Source organism: Sinocyclocheilus grahami, unplaced genomic scaffold (genome assembly GCF_001515645.1).
Source record: "Sinocyclocheilus grahami isolate Dianchi unplaced genomic scaffold, SAMN03320097.WGS_v1.1 scaffold18.1, whole genome shotgun sequence".
Taxonomy (NCBI): domain Eukaryota; kingdom Metazoa; phylum Chordata; class Actinopteri; order Cypriniformes; family Cyprinidae; genus Sinocyclocheilus; species Sinocyclocheilus grahami.
The window spans coordinates 1,567,160-1,590,664 of NW_015505197.1; positions in this window are offsets into that span (position 1 = coordinate 1,567,160).

Genomic DNA, 23,505 nt, shown 5'->3' on the forward strand with positions numbered 1-23,505 from the left:
TTATTGATGTTTTAAACACGAAAAATAAACGCTAAAACTTTCTGTGCATGTTTATAATTAAGTCCAATGTTTTTACATATGTAGCTAGTTGATTTTTTTTAAGTCATAACCCTACATTAATATCTGAAGTGTGTATATTAATTTGTATTCATGTAATCTATACATTTAAATTATATAATTAGAAATTAATGATGCATACTAATTAAAATACAGCAACAATAATAACAATAATTGTTTTTTACATTTGTTTGATTTATAAATATTTTGTATTTACTAAATATTAAATACACTTACAAATAATTTATATATTAGTTATTATATTTTATATAACAAAAAATATAAATTGTAAATAATAAAAAATTTATATTATTTGACAATACACTGCTAAACAGCCAAAACCGACAGATTTCTCTAGTTAGTTACTTTTTAACATTTAAATGAAATTAAATTAAATTTATGCATTTAGCAGATGCTTTTATCCAAAGCGACTTACCGTGCATTCAGGCTATACATTTTTTTTATCAGTATGTGTGTTCCCTGGGAATTTAACCCATGACCTTTTGCACTGCTAACGCAATGCTCTACCACTGAGCCACAGGAACATTTATGTGCTTATTAGCTGTGGTTGTTGAATTTTTTACTCTCACATCCACTTGAGTTTAAATGCTTTTTGTTTTAAATAAATGAAAAGCATGAGGTGTACAGAACTGCAGTTGTTCAGTCTATATGATTATACATGGTGTTTGAACACACAATCCATGTTTGACTGTTTATATAAAAGGCTTCTTTTTTCTGTGGTGAATTCAGGCAGAGTTTGAACCGTGACATGGTGGAGGGCTGCGCTGCCGTCAGACTGAACTCAGTGCCGGGCAGTAATGGTGGCTCTTAGTCAAACCTGAAGTCCTGGGGTACCACAGCACTCCCTGTGCAGGTGTGCATGAATATTAATGTTAATACTTTTAAAGCATTACTGACTTAAATCTGACAGAGCAGCTAGCGGCTAATCACAGATAAAAGCCCATTACAACTCTAACTACTGCTCTGTCTGTGGACTGAGCCACTCTGAAGGTCAGTTTAAAATGTTTCAAATCAAAAAACACGAACACGATACTGACTTTAACTCTAGGTTTTATAGACTCGAATTATAAAAATGGTCTTGTTTAAAATAGTACATAAATTGTGCCTAGTTGTTGCACGCTAATGGCTATGATGTGCTAAAGCTAATGTGCATGGCATGTTTGCTGTTCTTAGAGTTTATTCGGTTTGACTTTAGGACAGTTTGGAAACGGTACCAGGCAAGACAGAAATAACAGTCATCAGGAGGTGAATATGCTGTAGCTTGAGAAAAAGCAGTCTCTTTAGTTCTTGTCTTCAAAAGCTGTCTCAGATAAAACAGAGTGCTCACATTATCCAGGGTTTTGTCAGTTTCACTTATTTCATGCATACAGTACATGAGTGATTTTTAATGTGAAGTTCAGTTTAATGAAGCACAATAAAACTAACAATAAAAATATTTATATATTTTTTGGAAATCTTATTTTACTTTATTATATTTTTTTGGGGGGATATACAAATACTTTTATTCAGCATTGATGCATTAAATTTATCAAAAGTGGCTTTTATACCATAATATATTATATTATAAATATTCTATTTTACATACATTTTAATTTTCTATTAAAAAAATATTAAGCAGCACAACCGTTTTCAGCTGTGATAATAATGTAAAATGTTCCTTGAGCACCAAATCAGCATATTACAACGATTTCTGAAGAACTTCCATCACAGTAGTACATTTTAAATATTCAAAAATACATTCAAATAGAAAACAGCGATTTTAAATTGTAATAATATTTCACAAAATTTCCATTTTCTTGCTGTATTTTAGATCAAATAAATGCAGCCTTGGTAGGCATAAGAGACTTATTTCTAACTGAACTAACCCTTTAGTACATTAGCTTTAGTTTGTGAAACGTAATGTTGTCAGGTTGATATATTAACATATTAAATCATATATTAACTCAAATAAAACCAGTTTATTTAGATGTTATCATATGAAGCACATTTTTAGGTTACCCGAAATAACCTAAATACGCCTGAAATGTGATCCTGACACATTATGGACCTGAATAAAAGGAAACATTTCCTATGATTAAACGGTTACATCCTGTAAATAAATAACCAAGGTTAAGCTCATCCTACCTGGTTGGTTTTATCAAGAATTGCTTAAGCTCATCAGATGCCCCACGGTTTTGCTGAAAAGAGTGTTTGTCTCGAAAAGACATAGATCGTTTTCATGAATTGTGATCTTTATAGGAGGATGAATGTGAGAATTAGCCAAGCCACTGAGCTAGGGAAGACTCTGGAAAGAAATACAGATATAAAGGCAAGAAGGGCAAGAGCATAAAACAGATAAACAAAGGCTTATATATACTTCCAGCAGAGCGAGGGGTGATGCCACACAGCATGTAGGAATACAATCTAAAGCAAGCGCTACACTTCATCGCTAAAAAGAGATTAAGACCTCATGGGGTCACTTGCAGAGAGATAACGCACAACAAACAGCTCTTACAGCTAATGCCTCCCGACTTTAACAACAGCAGCAGGCTTCACGAGACACCGCGCCACAACAATCCATCACCGCTAGGACGTGCTTGCCAACACGATAGTAGGACAAATGATGGCTGGCTTGATTGAAACCTGACAAAATTACCTTTTATTTTATAATAATGTCTGGCAGCAAAGCCCAGGCCAACAATAAACACAGATCCATCACCTGACTGTCACCGACCGACTCTCTGTAATGGCTGATCAGCGAGTTTAGCCTTCTAGACTCCAAACTTACCAGCAAACTGTCAACACGAGCTCGTACCGCCCCGACACTGACAAATACTCACCCTGACAGGGCCACAAATCATGATCTGAAGAGTTTTAAAACTCAATATTCACTGGCCACGCATCTGCGGCGCTCTTGTTAAAAGTGTATTACGCCGGCCTCAGCTACGAGCACACTCTGTATTATTACTCTATTGACAGCGACTATAATAAAGTTGTGTTTTTGGAAAGCTCGGAAGATGGGAAAGGCAGGAACGAGGGAGAAAGACACAACCCGAGAGGGGGTACAAAAAAAAGCAATTGCTATAATGACAAAGGTCCCCTCTCTGGAATATAGTGAAATGGCTCAATAATTGAAAAATGTTATGGTGGAAAAACGTGAAAGTGTTGTGATTGATGACTCGTTCTCTCTTTAATTCCTAGCCTCGGCCTTGAAATAAACAAGCAATAATACACAAAATGACTTTGCCTCTTGCTCGCAACTGTACAGATGCGTTCTCAGCTTTGGACCCATCCTTGTTCAAAGCAACCATATTATTGGATAGCATCAGAATCATCACCTGTTTTTTGTAGTCGCCTCTGTTTTTTTTCTCAGATTAGTTGACAGAATCAGACATCAGTTATTCTCAATAAGTCACTTTATTGTCAGTGGCAAATTCTTCTTTTATTAAAGAGATGGTTCACCCAAAAATGAAAATCCTGTCTTAATTTACTCAAACTCATGTCATTGCAAATCTCTATGATTTTCTTTCTTCTGTGTAGCACAAAAGAAAGGTGGTACAGAGTTGTTTTGGATCCCATTGACTTTCATTATATGGACAAAAACAGTTGAAACATCATTCAGAATATCCTTTTGTAGTGTGTGTGTTCTGTTGAAGAAAGTAAAGCATACAGGATTGGAACGACATGGATTACGACAGGATTTTCATTTTTTGGGTGGGTTGTGTCTTTAATCAAAGAGGGATCTGCCATAAAGTGACAAAAATGTTTAGAGTAATTTATGAATAATTCTGTCAATAAATCTAACAAAAAAAACACCAAAAGTCAATGATGATTCTGATGTTGTGTGATAATCTGGTTAGAACAACATGATGATGAGTTAATGATGACAGAATTTTTATTTTTGCATGAACTATCCCTCTAATTATATGTTGTAAATAGACTGATTAGTTGTCTTAGCTCTACAATGACAATCCCATGCTCACACATCGTCTCTAATCGTAGTATAGTGATCATCCTGGTTAAACCACGGCGGCCACGTAAGCTCTGTCACACTCTGGATACGGCCCACTAAGTGTGCTTAAGGCTCATTGTTAACATAAGGCCAAATCTGTAATATAGCATGGACAATTAAGTGCACAATTTTTGTATAAATGCAAAATCCTTCACTGTGAATAATTCAGTCAGCCTTCTCCAGCTCGTTTAATAGAATGGCGGGAGAGTGAGGGAGCTCATTTAGCCGTGCAGCCGGGTTTAATTAGATTTTATGATGTATGGGATTGCTAATTCGGTGGCCCTCTGTGCGCTGTCTAAGGCGGCCCTTTGCTCTCCAGCTCGGTTGTCACAGACCCATTTTTAACCGTATTGAAAAATTCAGGCTTTATTATCGCCCAGCTCACTCACTCCACCCAATCAGAGCGCAAAGTAATGACCTGCTTAACTCTCTCTCGCTCTCACTCCATATCTAATTCCCTCCCTCTAAAGGAAAAATAGGAAGAATGAGGGAGGAGAGCATTGGCTATTGAGTTAAGAGGTTAGTAAAAATGAAAGGAAAAGGACAAGAAGTTAATGGAAAAAGAAAAGAGGCGCGTGCCAGTAACGGACAACTGAAGAGGGAATGAGTAACTTGAAGAAGCTAGTAAAGGAAGTGGATGAGGTAATGAAGAGATAGGAAGTTAAAAAGGGAAGATGGAGCGGCACTGATGTCCCTTCCTCAGCAGCCTCGCCGCTTTAGTAATAAAGGGATAGTTCACCCAAAAATTAAAATGGACCATTGACACTCTATCTACAATCTCAATTAGGAGTGTCAATGGTCCATTTTAGAGATAGGTGGCGGTAATGCACTTATAAGTCTGCGATCCGCCGTAAAGCAGGAAGAAGAAGACGCATCACACCGCTCAGGACAGTTCAGACATTGCAGTGCATCAGAGGTAAAAAACGATATAAATACTGTTCAGTTTCTTGCACAGACTGACCAGACTGACCGTTTCTTGTGTACATCAGTGTATTGTCACGAGCCGCAGAGTTTAATTTGGTTTTGTTTGTGTATGTTTTTTTTTTACTCCCAAAGCCGTGATTCCCATTCACCTCCATTATAAGACTGACAGACTGCAACTGTTTGAGTTAAAAATCTTTGTTTGTGTTCTACTGAAGAAACAAAGTCACCTACATCTTGGATGCCCTGGGGGTAAGCAGATAAACATCAAATTTTCATTTTTGGGTGAACTATCCCTTTAACAGTACTGATTCACGGGGGAACTTTCTACAAGCCTGTAGCCATTAGCCTACAGTTCCTGCGGCTGTCACCAGGCCACGGCCAACACTGCCTAATGCACTGATCCTGCATGAGCTACCAGCCTAATACATCTCACTCGGAGAAAGGTCAGCACTGGAAGGCAAACTGATTGGGGGAAACACAGCAGGACAGCAGAACACAGGGAAGTGGGGGTGCAAAGAATCCCTGACCCCGTGCCAACACACATACATGAACAAACATTTCCCTGCTATTCTAGAATAATCATTCCAGCTGACTAGGTCAACAATAGCATTATCATTTTTTTTTCAGAAAAGAAGAAATGGTATCATAGGGAAAATTAGAATGAAAAGTGTAGTCTGACCTGGCTGGTGAGAGAGAGTGTGAGTTAGCAAAAAGATGAATGTGGCAGAAATGAAATTAAAGGTGTAAAAATGAGATTAACGGTCAAAGGTGTCAAAACTTCAGTTAATGAAAAATATCTTTCGACTTCTCTAATTACTTGTCTCCTAAAGCAGGTAACGGCAGGTGAGAGATTAAATGAGATTCCTGGCTTGAACGGATCATTGTAGCACTCCTGATATTTCAGTCTTCTAGTATTTTGGAATGTTAGTAAATCGTACAGTTTTTCCTAATATTTATATAAATTTGTAGGACACATATGTTTAGTTTTCTTAATCATTTTGTATTATATATATATATATATATATATATATATATATATATATGCATTTTGATTGAAGCACATCTCTAAATATTAGCTTATTAAAAAATTGCGCAAGAGAAATTACCAATGGGGTAAGAATGTTTAAAGATTATTAATTATCTTGAACGTTAATATTAAGAAAGTCTATAAATTAAAATATTGAATGTATATTGTCCGCAATTTTTCTTAATATAGTATGCAATTTTATCATATGCTGTTTTCTGCATATTGAATGCGAATTTTACTTCTCAAATAGAGTCAAATGTATTTTTCAATGTTTTTTTATATTTATTTTTATATTTGAAATACTTTACTGACAGTCATGGCAAAAATACTGATTAAGAATACACGCACTGTATATAATTTTATTGACTTTTTTGGACTGCATTTCCTAGATTCTGCTACAAACACCTAGAGTAAACACAGACACGCAGGTTTGGTACCCATTGGGGAAGTCCGTTGCCTGGCATTGAGCCAATGCAAAAGCCCCATTAAAACCTACCAACCTCAAAATCTAACAGTAATTCATTTACAACTAATCAAACATTTACAGAAGTGCAGCTCCAGCCAGAGAGAATGATTCATCAACCACAAACCATATATGTTCCCTTTCACCCCACATCTCGTTATTCACACTGTATCTCAATCTACCTATGCAAATGAGGCATGAGGGCCGTAGAGAGCTGACTGGGAGAGAGAATGATAAACAAATATTCATCCATCCTGCTGAGGAAATTAGAGGAAAGAAGCCTAGAAGTAGAGATTTGGGCCTGGGTATAATGCTAGGTTTGTGTGAATGTGTGTGCGTGTCACTTTCTCTTGCTCTCTCCATCTTTAGCGTGTGAATTATGCATGTGGCAGTAGCCTGTCAGCACCGTCGAGGTGAATTAACTGAGCACGTCGCAGCTTTTGTTATAAATCCCACTGCCTGGTTTTGTACCCATTTTCCCAACATTCTGTATACCTGTGCGATGACAGATTAGCACGCAGCACAGATTAATGTCACCGCCTGCACCAAGTTCACTAGCCGTGTGAAGCTAGTGGGTAGGGGGGTAGCTGTCTGAACCCCAGGGCCTTGGATTGAGAGACCTCGATTTTTTTTACCCTTCATTTTTTGAGAGACAGGCTCACCCCTTCTGTATGGTAATCCTCTGGTGGGGTCACCACAGGCTAGGCGGCTGTGACTGTTCCCCCATTACGGGCCCCATTTGTATATCAGGTTGTAATTACACCGCGCCTGCCCTCAGGCCTACATTGACCGATCTCACCTTTCAGAAATATACAATTCAAACACAATATAATTATGGCTGTATTAAATGACTAATGAATTCACATGCTGCTAAGTTCACTCCACCACTGTCATTTGTAAATATTTCCACGTAATTCTCTTATAATTTATTCTTCCAAAGCCGATATGAAATAAGGGAAGGTTTACCTCTTAAAGGCCTCCATTTTTTCCCTCGTAGCCTCTAACTCACTGACACAGACACGAAAACATCTTGTCTCAAAACCCTTCTGTGGTTACTGACATTTCCACGCTTATCATAAAATTGGAGTCTGGCAGGTTATTATGCTAAGGGCCATTTGCAGTGTTGCTCAGCTTTAAATGGTTAAATTCAGGGAGCTGTTTTGAAATAAAAATCATCTGCCTTCTCAAACACCCCAGACGCTTATAATGCTGCTGAAGGTGGCGGCGGCCAATTCTTTCTCTCTCAGAATAAAGTGTACCCTTTTTTTATTTGAGATGAAAATGTCAGTAATTTATCTAAGATTGATGATGTCTTACATTTGTACCCAATAAATGAAAAATAGATGAGCCCAGAGTTCTTTCGTTTAATATTTAAGGCAATATTAAAGCCTCCGTACAGCCAGTGGAAGTAGTTTTATTTAAGAGGAATAAGACTATTGGGCATTGTTTGCTGAGCACCTCATGTTTATTTGATGGGATTTTTGTGGCTTTCTGAGGAATTCAGACGCAGAGGAAATCACACCCGTTGCACAGTACTTATAAAACTATGTGGTGCTTTTTCATATAGCTGGCATTTTAGAAGTTTGTGTGTCTTCTTCATATCTTTTTGTCTGAATATTAATAGCCTATGTCTTTGGTTATGTTTGTTTATTCTCCATATACTGTAAAAAATGACTTCTTAATGAATTTTGAATTGCGCTGTTTTGGCTTGTTTTCCAGGAAAAGAATCTAAAAATCCTTAAAACAAGATGTTCTTGAAGTTTAAGCTGTTTAAACACTGCATAAGATATTAAGATATTATTATAGTTATCATTATTATTATTATTATTATTAAGAATATATTTCTGTATTTTTTATTGCGCTGGTAATATTATTGGTTATATACTGTATATTATTTATTGCAAGGTGTTATATTATTCACCTTGTTTTTAATTTGTTTCACCACTTAAAATACAAGGTCTTAATATTATGACATTTAATAGTATCTACATAAAATCTTGCCTCAATAATTTTTTTATATTTTAAGCACCTAATTTCATCCTCCGAGAGCTGCATTAGTCAATAAGCTGCTGTACTCTTAAGGTATTTGCTTGATATAGATATATCTCCAAACAATCAGGCCTGCCATGGAGTTGAGTAGTACTTCTCACTCTAGTGCTGGTTAACTGCCTTATTCAATCTAAGTGCAGAATGCTGCTCTCTCCTGCATAAGGAAATTAAATCAAGCCTCAAAATCCAAAAAAGAACCCCCTCTCTTTCTTTCTCTCTCTCTTCGTCTCGCTCTCTCATGGCTCTGAAATGGGACTTTACAAGCTTGATTCTGGGCCTCCGCGTTATTTGATTAACGTCAATTTGCCGGTGTTTGAACCACACATCAGAAGGGCGAGTGGCAGCAAGTCGGCTGCATGATCAGGCCTCTACACACACACTTGAGCACGAGGCCTGCAATCAGCCACAGCTGAGGAACAAGTGGCCCAAACACAGCTGTCTGTCGGGCCACAGCCGCCCCGGTAATAACGGGCAGGAGCGCAGCATTTTCACAGAGATTAAAAAAATGAGTTAAGAGAGGGTGGGAGAGAGCTAGAGAGATCTTAGCGCTGCCGTGACAGACAAAGCGAATGCACTCCATGAGAAAACGAGTGCGCTGTAAAGTGGAGCAGTCTAATGCAGCCAGATGGAGAGAGAGCTGGATGGTGACCAAGGTTATATAAGCTCCTAGAGTTTGAGAGATCTGATTGGTGGGATCAACACTTTGGCACATAGAATGAACAGATCTAATGAGCACTATCTGCAAAATGGTCTCCTGTAGAACTTCAATGGGTTTGTCCTATTATAGCAGACGTAGTCCTCATGGAAAGACAGAGGTGGAGGATGAGGCAGAGAGGAGGATGGCCCACTCAAAGCACAGCCGTCACACTCCATCTTGGTTCGCACATCCAGCCAAAATATTTAATCCTGACGATTGCTCATGTAATAATCCTAGAAAGTGCTCTTCTGAGAATCAAACATTAGAAAAAAGGTCCAAGGAGGTTATTCTAGTACAAAAGGTTAAAAAGCCTTTATAGACCTTAGTCAAGGTAGCGCCATATTTAAAAGGATAGTTCACCCAAAAATGAAAATGGTCATCAATTACTCACCCTCAAGTTCAGAATCAGAATGAGCTTTATTGCCAGGTATGTTTTCACATACAAGGAATTTGTTTTCGTGACAGAAGCTTCCACAGTGTAACAGAATGACAGTGACAGAACAAAAAACCGATAATAAAAAAATAAATACAAATAAAAAATAGAACAAGTAAATAAGGAATAAAAATATATAAATTGACAATTGTATGTGCAGGTATATTACAATTGACAGTTTTGTATGTACAGGTATATTATGTGCAAATTTGAGGTGTAGACTGAGTATGAGTGTTAGATAAATAAGTGTATGAGTGGATAAATAGTGTGTGTTCCACAGTTATTGTTAGGAGTAGAACTGTTTCAGCAGCTCCTGTGGCAGGTTGAACTTCCTCAGCTGGCGGAGGAAGTACAACCTCTGCTGGGCCTTTTTCACAATAGAGTCAATGTGAGTGTCCCACTTTAGGTCCTGAGAGATAGTGGTGCCCAGGAACCTGAATGACTCCACTGCAGTCACAGAACTGTTCATGATGGTGAGTGGAGGGAGAGCAGGGGGGTTCCTCCTGAAGTCCACTATCATCTCCACAGTTTTGAGCGTGGAGTTGTTCTGTTGTTCTGCATGACTGACTTTCTTCTGTTGAACACACAAAAAAAAATTTTTTAAGAATGTTGATAACCAAACAGTTGATGGTAGCCAAAAATAGAAAAAAAAATACTATGGAAGTCAGTGGTTTCCGTCAACTGTTTGGTTACCAACATTCTTCAAAATATATGTGTTGTGTGTAGGATTGTGTTTGGCTGTGATGGAGTTTCTCTCAGTGCTAGATTGATGTCCGTGTGTGGCAGCTCAGAAAAAAATGCTATGGAGGTCAATGGTTTCCTCCAACTGTTTGGATAGCAACATTCTTCAAACTATCATCATCTGTATTCAACAGAAAAAAGAAACTCATACAGGTTTGGGACACGTGGAGGGTGAGTAAATGATTTGAGTAAATTAGTAAAATTTTCATTTTTGGGTGAAATATCCCTTTAATTTTTCACACGAGTAAAAAAAAAAAAGTTTGCGAGGGATAGAAGGACAGGGCGTTCAATGGATTGTAGTGTTGATGAACAACATGCCAATTGTTTAGATGTTTAAATATCTTTCTGGAAAAAGAAAATAAAAGACAAAGATAAGAACTCCATAACACAGTTTAGAAAGTTGTGAGTTGAGAAAATTATGGGGTCTAGGAACTTTATACAGTGCGTAAAAGATTGGGAGACTGAAAATCGTTCCCTCAACCTCTTTTTCATCCAAGTAAAATTCAATATAGTGTCTAACCTGACTATGGTCTATCATTGTTTTGGCTGGACTTTTCCCCCCAATATCTGTGTTAACATGATTTTAGTGTGTAAAAATGCCTGCTGGTGTTTTCTTTTTGGGTGAAGTTGCAAAATATGCAATTGTTCTACTTTGCCATGATAATGAAATGCCATAAACCCTAAGATGGCTATAAAAACAATGATTTAAACAACTTTTTTACCTTAAACAGTACACAGATTTTCACAAAATAATTTATGTTTATTAAAGTTAATGTTTATTAATGTTAATTAAAGTACTTTTATGAAATTTTAAGCATCACATTTCTTTTCAATCCTTCAGAAATGGTTTTCATTCACTTTCATTTTAGGTGCCTCACCATTACCTTGGTTTTTGCTTATTTAATATAAGAAAACGAGGGATGAGTCTAAATGTATTTATTTTTTGTACATTTTTTTGATTGATCTGGACCTGAAATATTCCTTTAAGAATGTAAATCCTTAAGCCCAACCTCAACCATTAACCTCAGGTGAAGAGGTTCAGCTTGCTAACCAATGCAACGTAGCCTTGGGCTCTTCTTTACCATAGCTGCAGCTGACTGTGTATACGCTGTTGTGTTATGCTGGGGTCTGTGGCCGCCAGATGGGTTCCATGTTGTAATTCACTCGTTGAAACCCCCTATTGGCTTATTCAGATGATATTAACTGACAGTCATTTGCTTACGGGGGACAAATTAAATCATCCGATGGCATTAAGGAGCTCTCTGGGCTCCAGAGAATAAATACAGCACTGTGAGAGATTTTGTTGCTTGATTTAGGGAAAGAAAGCAATTGATTGAACTGCCGCACTGCAGCTGTGTCCAGTAACAGAAAGTAGGCCTGTAATATATAAATGTATATATATATTATACATCTAGTGTCAGTTTTACTGCACTGTTGTGTAGTTTCGTAGTCTTTACAGATACCTAGATTTTACAGTCAGTTGTGATTATGATGGATGTCTTCAAGCAGGCCGTGCTGGCATGTTCGATCTGGACACCCTGGCACAGAGGGCCTGCCCTCAGCACAGCTGATATGAATTACCCACAGGTAAAGCAGAACAATCACTAAAGAACTGTGGCCCGTCCATTGCAGCAGCATTTACAAGAAATCAATATCAATACTTAATGTAAGCTGGGTGAAAAATGAGCCAGTATAGAGGGGGCATAATAACAGAACAAATGAAAGACCTTGGAGTGTCTCCCTTCCCAGTGGGGAATGAAGGGAGAGGGGGATGGAGAAAAAGAGAAGAGGACAGAAATTCTACTTGGGGTACATTGCTTGTATTCACAAAACAAATGAACAGCTACTGATCGTTTTACAACGGCGTCACAAGTAAACTTGGATTGTGAGGCCTATAGAAACTTTTGAGCTCTATTCTACAGTAGTTTTGATGATGAGAACTTTGTATTAGAACTTTCTACCAGGTTTGATCACAATAGTTGTTTTTTTTAGGTTTTTTTTTTGTTGTGTTTTAAACATTTACCACATTTGAAGAGAATTCAGTATGCCTTTTGTGAATATAAATTTCAGTATGAGAAGATGTAATATCCGTTTCATCAGCTAAAGGCGCTTTTATGTCCCAGGGGTTGATCTTTATTAAAACCAATTAACAGATTTTGACTTTTTTTCATGACTTAATTATGAATATATATATATTTATATGTATGTATGTATGTATATACATTTTAAATATATATAAAAATGTATAAACAATAAACATATTTCAATAAACAATATTTTCAATAAAACAAATAATTTCAATTTTGATTGTCTGGGGGGGGGAAATGTAGACATTTATCCTTCAATTGGGCTGTCATTTTCACCACAACCCACAGTTCAGCCTAGAAGTTTTTTAGTGAAGTTAGTATAATTGGTTACCTCAGAGAGAACAGTGTCTTTGAAGAGTGTGCTTCACAACAAAAAACACAGCGTCTTCAGGACATGGCGGCAGCGGCAACAATACTACAGCGAGAATAAAAGTTACGCCTTCTTTCTTTGCGTGAACATTTGGGCGGCATTATGCAAATCTTCCCACATAGTGAGGCAGATATGTGGGGGCGTGTTCGAATGAGCCATTTTAGGTAGGCGTGGCTGACTCTTAACTTTTATAAAGAATATCTCTTTGGATTTGAGACATTAGTCTTTGCAAATTTACAGATCTTCTTTATGCACCAAGAGCTTGTAACACTCCAAAGAGAAAGGAAAAAATGAAATAGCATCATATGACCCCTTTAAGTCTGATACATTATGTGTGAAGAAATATCAAGGTAAATATCGCAATTATGCAAAAAGAGTGGGGGAAAGTGGGAAAATTAGCTTAGCTTGAAAATGAGCAAGACGAAAATTTGGCCTTCCTGTTTGGAAAATGTTAAAACCGTAATTTCCACCATATCTTAAATGATGCATTGTGTTGACTTGCATTTTTGCGATGGAAATGGTGGGAATCAATTCTCCTGTGTTACAGTATATGTATATTCACGGTTGGATGTTGTTAGTAGATAAATAAAATTACCTAGTTAGAATGTAATTGTTTTAAGAGAGTTTATTTTAGCTCACAGGTTCACAAGTGCTCATAGTTGAAGAATCACCCCATACTGATTTCTTCACCAAAATGTATACAAGCTCTAACTGGCTTCTATTTTATCTTGTGAAGTGTTAATTTCCAGTATATTGTATGCAGCATGATAGGGTGTTATTTTGAGTCATAAGGGTCAATTTTTCGAAATTGAGATTTATAGACCATCTGAAAGCTGAATAGATAAGCTTTCCATTGATGTATGGTTTGTTAGGATATGATCATATTTGGCCGAGATACAACTATTTGAAAATCTGGAATGTGAGGGTGCAAAAAAAAAAATCAAAATATTGAGAAAATCGCCTATAAAGTTGTCCAAATGAAGTTCTTAGCAATGCATATTACTAATCAAAAATTTAGTTTTGATATATTTACAGTAGGAAATTTACAAAATATCTTAATGGAACGTGATCTTTACTTAATGTCCTAATGATTTTTGGCATAAAAGAAAAATCAATCATTTTGACCCATACAATGTATTTTTGGCTATTGCTACAAATATACCCCAGCGACTTAAGACTGGTTTTGTGGTCCAGGGTCACAATTGTCAAAGTCAGTTATTCCGTTTACCAGATGAGGGCACTGCAACCAAGTTCTGAAAGTCTTCACGGCTTCCTCAACACTCGCAGGAGGCATTCATTCTGTTTCCTGCTGTGGAACGTTCTGGGAATGTCCCTTTACCTGTCAACACTATGGACGGCAACACAAAAAGAGTTTTAGAGAAAGTGTACTGAACATATGAAGTCAAGGTTTCAAAGCCCAACACAAGCGTTCTCAGAAATACTACACTTAAAGATTTTCAAACTCACCTTTATCCCCTTTACAGGCAGTTTTTCTCCACTTTTCTGCTCTTAAACGCAACAGCTGACTCTCCAATGCCTGACTCCTCCTGATCCTAAGGTGAACATCGCCAATTAGTCCTGGGAGGACGCTGTAGGTTTGCATTGTGGAGGGTGGGTGTCATGTTCGTGTTGTGGGGGGATAGAAAGCTTGGGTGCTCCCTGAGGTAATCCGCACTCAGGGCTGATAAAGTGTTCGACAGGCTCAGTGGAACAAAGGCGGCCAGATATTCTTACTGACGCGCATAGTTTGTATCGTCTTTTCAGCGTGAGCTACAGCAATCATGGCGATAGGACTCTGGCAGGCATTCAAAAGCAGGCGAGGCTTTGAACCCTGCCTGGCCCGGTTGGATTATATTTTACACCTGGGGTCTGCTGAAGGACCCATATTAGCAGCACAATGACGTTGCCTTTGAGGGGTTTAAGGTATTATGTAGCTGTAAGAAAAGGTCAGTTTGACTGCTGAGGGGAGAGGGAGGCGACCTGCGTAGTGACAGTATGACACTGGGACATGACAAGGGGGTGCTTTGTGGTAGAGCAGGTCTTGGCTGGAGGCGAGCCGCAGGTACGGCAGGCGGTACCAAAAAAACGCAAAACAGACATGAGAGCGAGAGCCACCGCTTTCGCTTTTTGCTGTAAATGAGATGTGTGATTGTCAGAGTTTACCTGTTTTTGTGCTAATGTTTAGATATTAGTTCTGCTCAACATGTATGTAATGAGCCACCATGGTTTGTTTGGATAGTGAACTCGGCCTCTCGATCAGCATCTTCCTGTTCGTTTCTCCCTTCATCTATTCAATCCCGTATGTTCTTTAATTTCCTCCATTAACACAGACATATCAACATCTAATTACTCTCTCTCGCTCTCTCTTTTCCCTCTTTCAGGTTCTCGTTTGCGCCATCCGTTCGCAAGGTGCTCGTTAAGCGAATGTGCTTAATTATATAAGAAGATAATTGCATGTAAATGCAGGCCCTAAAAGCTGCAGCGCTGGCTGGCGTACATTGGCAGAATGACTGAGAGCTGGCTTTCGCTACTCTGTTTGTTTATTTTAGAGTGTGGTGATTACATTGAATCTGCTAATGAAGCTAATATGTCGCAGTCTGAGTCCAAGGTGGCGACTGCCCAAATTGGACACAATTAGCATTGGGGCACACACACACACACACACACATTCTCACAACGGTTTGTGGTGTCCAGAGTGTTATTGTGTGTAATTTCCATACTATTAAGGCCTGACTCGTATTGCATTAGACACATTTGGCAAAGAATTTCTAGCTCAATGTGATCCAAAGAGACGGGCAATATTGCTCCCCTTTAAGCCGTTTGAGACTTTGTTGTCGCTATAAACTCCTAAACCGACATCAGCATGGTTATTTACCAACCATTATTCTGTTTTCACTCACACATTATCATGCAGAACTAACTGGAATTCAACATCTTGTTTTGTTGTCCACTTTATTCCCGTATTAAATGCAGTCTGTTGCTTGTTCATTCAGACTTGACTTGCCTGTTATGATGAGGTTTAAACTCTAGTCAATTTCAGTGGATGTCAAATGAAGGATTATTTATTATGTTTTAAGCAGCAGAAGTCAAGGAGAGCAGGCAGGGAGAGTGCAGCCCCAGAGGGGTCCTTAGGGATGTTCCTTTGGTCTTGATGACATGCGTCGTCCATTATGGGGTAACAAGGGACTGGAGACGGAGGGGGGTTTATGGGAAGGGTTGTCGCCCTCGGCAACAGAAGGCGCCCCCCCCCCCCCCTTTGGGACTGTCAACGCTGGGGCTTTCTTGAGGAATCCAGTAGTCCTAAAAACACATACGCTCTCGAGTCCCAAGTCAAGACACCAAACAGATGGTTATTTTTTATATTTGCTTCACTAAACCTAATCCCGCTTCATGTCGCAATAGCACAGAATGCCAAACTGGTCTCTGATCTGACAGACTGGCAACCTTCTACGAATTCCCAGACAGATGCTCCGAGTTCAATTCTGACCCCCAGCTTTGCACCCCAAGAGGGTCTTCCGTCTTCCCACTGGGATGTTACATAAAAACACGATATGTTATTTACAAAGAAATATTTGTAAATGGAGGGATGAACCGGCTGGCGATAAGGTCCATGGCAGATCACAGTGCCGCATTGCCCTTCAGAGACCGAAACATGAACCAAGAGTTGGACTAGCGAACGTGAAATGGAGGGAAGAGAAGTAATACGAATGGATAAAATGAGTGCAGGGCGGCTGAAATGGACGGATGGATGTCAACGGAGGTTGCCCACAGACGCCTGTACTCCACCGCGACTGTCTGCCCAGCTAAGACATCCTTACATTTTCTCCCACCTCCATTTCTGCCGACTCGGAGTCTAAAACACAAGCATGAATCAATAATTACACATTATTACGATAATTACAAGCACATATAATGACAGTAATGGGCTTCATTCACCCCATCCATTATTACTTACCGATGAAGTATTTATTGATCAGATTATAACTATTGGCACAGGGATTTTTATTGACTTTAACCCTAATAATAATTCACCTATAAATATTAATATTAATGTATGTGTATATATATATATATATATATATATATATATACTGTACAGCATATATTTATAAGGTTTCTTTAAATATAGATACAATATAAATACTATAAAATAAAATATAAATATATAGGTATTTATAGATGTTGTTTTATATAAACAATATATATATACTTTTATATAAAATAAATATCTATATATTTACATAAATATCTATAAACTTATAATACTATAAAAGCGACCTTATATAAAGGATCTGTAATGACTGTAATGTCACACAAGTCTTTAGAGTGTGATATTCAGGTATTGTTTACATGGCCTATTATTATTATTATTGAAATCAGTTTAAAGTGAGCTACTTCAGTAAGTTTCTTATCATGGTTTGGAGGGAAAAAATTAAAATTGGGACATTTTGCTCACCTTTTTCTTCTTGTATATGCTTTCATAAACTTTGTCTCGCAAAAAAATAAGAAGCATTTTATCCTCTCTAATCTGAAACTGAAATGGATCAGAAAGGCCGTCGATCAATCAGGATGCATTAATTTCTTATTTTCATATGCACTCTGGTTACAGTGATGCAGGTCCTGAGGTGAGACCGTTCCTGGAAGAGCCTGGTGCTTTAGGAGCTGCCTCTTTGAGATAATGAATTGATGTTTCGATTCAATGGCCTTTATGCTCAGCCTCCGTGGAAACAAATATGCCCCAAGAAACCAAATATTGTAGGGAACTGGTGGACAGAAGAACCAGCCATTGATTTTACCTCTTGTCTCTCTCGCTCTCTCATTCTCTCTCTCTCTCTCTCTAATTTTTTATTGCATGGTGCATAAATGTTGAGTTACAGAGCATTTACACCACTTTAGCCCAGAGAAAATTACAGTAATACACAGAATGTAAAATTAGGATTATGTTTAGTTTTTCTCATCAGAGATTTTTGATTATCACCCTAACTTATGTTACTCTAGGCTATTGATTTTCTCCAACTTATATTACAGTAAAACCCTTTTAAATGGATCCAATTATTCAAGATATCACCCTTAATGCTGAAAACAACTTCAAACTCTGAGTTTTGAAAGCAGATGTCCAACGCTACCACCAGATGGATTGTAGTTATTCTCCAGAGTGAGAAACATCATCTCTATGCATCAAACACTTCCATCCACTCTCCATCAAAAGCATTTTATTAAGGGTTCTGTCATGGCTGTGGGCTGATCCATGGCGGGCTTTGGTGGACAGCATCTTTTGGATTGCGAGGAGTTTGTGTGCAGAGGGCAGACACCTGATAGCCCCCCAGGCGATTTCCAGCAATACATAACCAGCCGCACGCTTGATTCTCTTTGTTGTAAACAGACTGAGGATTGTGGCCTTGTCTTGATCCTGGGTCTTATTCCATGATTTGCCATTCTGACAAATAGAGGCTCTGTTAAAGATTAAGTAATTGCCAATCTGGTACGAAACTGATCTTGGTGACACTTTATGATAAGGTTGCACACATTGACATTAGTTAATGCATAAGGTATAACATGAACTAACACTGAACGATACTTTCCAGCATTTATTAATCTTGGTGAATATTAATTTATAAAATGAATAAATATATTCTGACTTTTATTTAGTTCATTATATGATATAATATAATATAACATCATATAACACATAACGTAACGTAACATAACAACATACGTGGTCAGAATTGTTGGTTCCCTTGGTAAATATGATCAAAGAAGGCTATGAAAATAAATCTGCTTTGTTAATCCTTTTGATCTTTTATTTTTAAAAATCACAAAAATCTAACCTTTCGTTGGAGAATAAGAATTTAAAAATGGGGGTAAATATCATTATGAAATAAATGATTTGCTCTAATACACATTGGACATAATTAACGGTACCCTTTTATTCGATACTTTTTGAAACCTCCATTTGCCAAAATAGTATAGGAGTTTTCTCCTATAATGCCTGATGAGGTTAGAGAGCACCTGACAAGAGATCAGAGACCATTCCTTCATCCAGAATCACTCCAGATCCACAGCTCCATGACGGTGCTTCTCCTCTTCAGTTCACCACACTCATTTTCTATAGGGTTCAGGTCAGGGAACTGGAATGGCCATAGCAGAAGCTTGGTTTTGTGCCCAGTGACCCATTTTTGTGTTGTTTTTAAGGTTTGTTTTTAGATTATTGTCTGGTTGGAAGATCCAAACATGGCTCATTATTAGATTTCTAACAGAGTCAGTCACTTTTTGATTTTTTATCTGTTGGTATTTGATAGAATTAATGATGCCATGTGTCTAAACAAGATGTCCAGGACCTCCAGCAGAAATATAGGCTCAAAACGTTAAAAATACAGCAGTATATTTCATTGTACACATGGGGGGTACTTTTTATCCGTGTGTTTACCAAACCCATCTTAAGGGTTTGCTGCTAAAAAGCTAATTTTTTGTTACATCTGACCATAGAAGCTAGTCCCATTTGAAGTTCTAGTCGTGTCTGACAACTGAATATGCTGGAGATAGTTTTTTGGTGAAAGTATTTTATTTTCTTGATTTTTTTCTTTTCTTGAAGCCCTCCCAAACAGCATGTGGTGATGTAGGTGCTGTTTGCTAATTTTGTTTAAGGTTTTCTGACCCCGAAACTCAACCTTTTTCTGCAATTCTCCAGCTGTGATCCTTGAAGAGTCTTTGGCCACTCAAACTCTCCTTCTCACCGTGCATTAGGATGATATAGACACGTTCTCTTCCAGGCAGATTCATAATATTTTCTGTGGACTGGAACTTCTTAATTATTGCCCTGATGATGGAAATGGGAATTTTCACTGCTCTAGCTCTTTTCTTAAAGCCACTTTCTAATTTGTGAAGCTCAATTATCTTTTGCTGCACATCAGAAATATATTCTTTGGTTTTTCTCATAGTGATGGGTGATTCATTTGGCCTTTGTTCTCCCTCCTATTTATATTTCTGTGGAAAACAGGAAGCCATGGCTGGATGATTTCATATTCATAATCACCCTGGTGTGCTCAAAATTGTGAACATGAATGGGAATGTATTTCCGATATATTTTACTCATAAGAATTTCAAGGGGTGCCAGTAATTGTATCCAATGTGTATTTGAGAAAAAACATTTATTTCATAATGATATTTCCCCCCATTTTAAATTCTTATTCTCCAATAAAAGGTTAGATTTTTGTGATTTAAAAAAAATTAAATATCAAAAGGATTAATGCAGATTTATTTTCACAGCCTTCTTTGATCATATTTACCAAGAGTACCAACAATTCTGACCACGTGTGTAATATAATATATTATATTATATTGCATTACATTATATTATCCATCCATTTTCGAAACCGCTTGTACTATGTAGGGAATTATATTATCAGTAACAAACAATAAATGTTGTAAAACTATTTCAATTAATGAATGATAATGTATATAGTCTTACTCTAAAGCTATAATGTTTAGTTTCTAATGTGAGTTTGAGTTGCATGTAGAAAACCATTTATTTTTTATTCCTATTTCATTTTAATTAAGGCTCTTGATTAGATTTAATAAGAGCCTGCAAACATATTAATACAGCCTGATTTAATTTATTGAAAATATTTTAGATGTTTTCGATTGATAAATGTGAGTACATAGAGAGAGAGCTCAAGGGTCTGGCATGTTTGTGCTTGTGTGTGTTAGTGTTTGTTTCGTGTGTGTGTGTGATGCTGATGAACTGCTCTGTTTATCTTATCTGATGACTCATACAGTAATTGATTGTAATGTAGCCAATTGTTTTGAATACCCTGCTCTTAGCAGCTGCCTGGATGGTTGAAAAAAAACAAAAGAAGCATAAAATGTCATTCTAGAATAATGAGCCTCTTAATATTTAAAGCAGCTACAGTCTCTTTTTTTATTCTGTACTTTACTCTGTTTCCCATGAAAGAAGAACAGAACATGTCAGAACATTCTAATATTAATAGTTTGTGACACAGGGAGGATGCAAGGAACTGAAAAGTGATGAAAATGACAAGAGTCTGAGTGAGAAGGGCAGAGAAGGATGAGTCAGGGTCACGTCCAATGTGTGTATATGTGGGGGGGTTTGTGATGGTTTGGACGTGTGGACAAGGAGACAGCATGTGGTAGACTGTCTGCCTCCAGCAAGAGAATTTGAGGCGATGCGGTGAGCTAATGTGAGTAGAGAGAGAGAACGAGTGAGCGAGAGTGAAAGAGAGAGTAAGAGAGGAGGTAAAATGTCATGTCCCTCTGTTGCCTAACAATTAAATGTGGCACCTCAAGCAGATCAATTTAATTTCTCTCAGCCGAGGGCTTTCATTTCCCTTTCGCTCGTTTTCTCCATCTCTCTTCCTCCTCTCCCTTCTCCACTATCGTGCGTTCTCTCATTCTCTTTTCGGATGACTTTCTATTGACCCGTTCCTCACTCTTTTCGCATCTCCCGGCGCTGTTTTTGGAGATGCTGTTCGGAAACAAAATACCATAATAAAACAGCACTTGAAATATCAACATAACCCTCGGCTAATTAGACTCTGGCTAATGGGGCCTAATTGCATCTGCTCAGAGTGCCGAGTCAGTTCCCTGTACTGTAACCCGATGCCCCCTGCTCTCCCGCCTCATTGATGGAGTCTGTTCTGTAGAGTAAAATGCAGTTAATTTATCATAAAATCTATTAAAGGGACGAGTAAAAATAAGTAGGGGGGGAAGAGGCGGAGATGAGATGCACGAGTGATTAACTCTTTGTTTTCGGTCTAAACTTTTCCTTTCAGGGGATTTTTATATGCACATCGGCAGCCTATTGAACCGAGGTCGCAAGTGGCATCACTGTAAGAAATAGAGATTGAAAATGGAAGAAATGGGAAATGGGGGTGTGTTGTATTGAGGCTCTATTTCAAACTAACACGTGCATTAAGAGCCACATGCTTTTAATTTCATGTAATTACACCAAGGGGACAAGAGAAAGTGTGTGTGTGCTAGTGCTAGTGCTAGTGCTTGTTCACTGAGAACAGAGCAAGCCCGGCCTGGGCTTTTATATATTTCTGTTCTTTTAAAGCAACCCTTTGTCACTGCATTTTTTTTCTCATTCTCAAAAGAAAAAAGGATTTGGCCCATTTTCGGTCTCAAACGAGAAAAAACAAGCTCAATAAGCACAAAATGTACTTGTTTAAATTACCCTTTTCCCCTATGTGAAAAACCATTAAGCTTGCTACCGCGAGTACGTTTATTTATTCTTCCTTTCTTTCTTTCCCCCTCCTCTGTCCTCTGTGTTGCAGTTCTGCCCCTGATAACAGCTTTTATCAGATTTTGTTATTAGTCCATTAGATGGTGATAGTCGTCGAGTCTAATTCTGTTTTTCATTGGACAGTTCACAAATTGAAAGCGTGGCGAGAGGGCTTTACTATTTAGACTAATGTGCTTTCGATCTCAATGCAGTGTCCATTTAAGTGCTGTGACCAGGATGTTTATTGAGAAATGTGTTTTTAATCTTGTGCTTGTTAACCAGCCGCTTGACTGGGTAAAAGGAAAAGCGCGGAAAACGCATCTCAAATGAAGCCTCAGCCTTAAATCATTAATGATGGTCTCTCGTTCTCTGCGACCCGGGTTGAGAGGGGAGGAATGGAGAGAGAGAGAAAACAAAAAATAAGAGCGGAAATAAATCAGAACATGTAATCTTTTCATTTTTGTTACAGTTCCTGGCACTTTTCCTCTCTCCTTTTTCATATTTTCACTCATCATTTCTTTGCCAGTCTGATATACCACAGCAGATCTACACTAAGCACTTTATTGGTTGGCATCTTAAGTATATCTAAGACACTCTAACAATATGTCCCTAATGTCCTAAAAATATCTTCTTTCGTGTTCCACAGAGTCTTTGGAACAACATGAGGGTGAGTAAATAGTGACAGAATTATCATATTTGGGTGAACTATCCCTTTAAAACATGCTAAATTCTTATATATCTAAATATCTAATTTAGAAAACATATTGTACTTTTGTCATCTACTGTTTCTTTCCAAGGCCTTAAATAAATCAATGAATAGTTTTAGTAAATTGGTTCGTTAGTACAGTTTAAATAAATCAATTGAAAACCACTTAATTTACAAGAACCGTCCAAAAAAACAAAAACCTATTCGCTAAAATGAATGAGTGCATTAGATTCATTATTCAGCCCTCTCTGCTGTAGTTTCAGACAATGAGAGATAAAAACAACTGTTGTTCTACTAAAAATGTGGTTATACTAAAAAGTGTTTTAGCTGATTCTCTTAAACCCTTAAAAATATGATCAGGTTCATTCAGTCTTTACTGTATGTACACTACCAAAATTCTGTAAGGGTCTGTAAGATTTTTTTAAATGTTTTAAAAAGCAGTCTCTTATGCTCATAGAGGCTGCATTTGTTTGTTTAAAAATACAGTAAAACTATTGTAAAAAGCTATTTATTCCTGTGAGAGCAAAGCTGAATTTTCAGCAGCCATTTCTCCAGTCTTCAGTGTCACATGATCCTTCAGAAATCATTCTAATATGCTGATTTGGTGCTCAAGGAACATTTGTTATTATTATCAAATAATATTTGTGCTGCTTAATATTTTTGTGGAAGTTGTGATACATTTTTTGTTGCATTATACA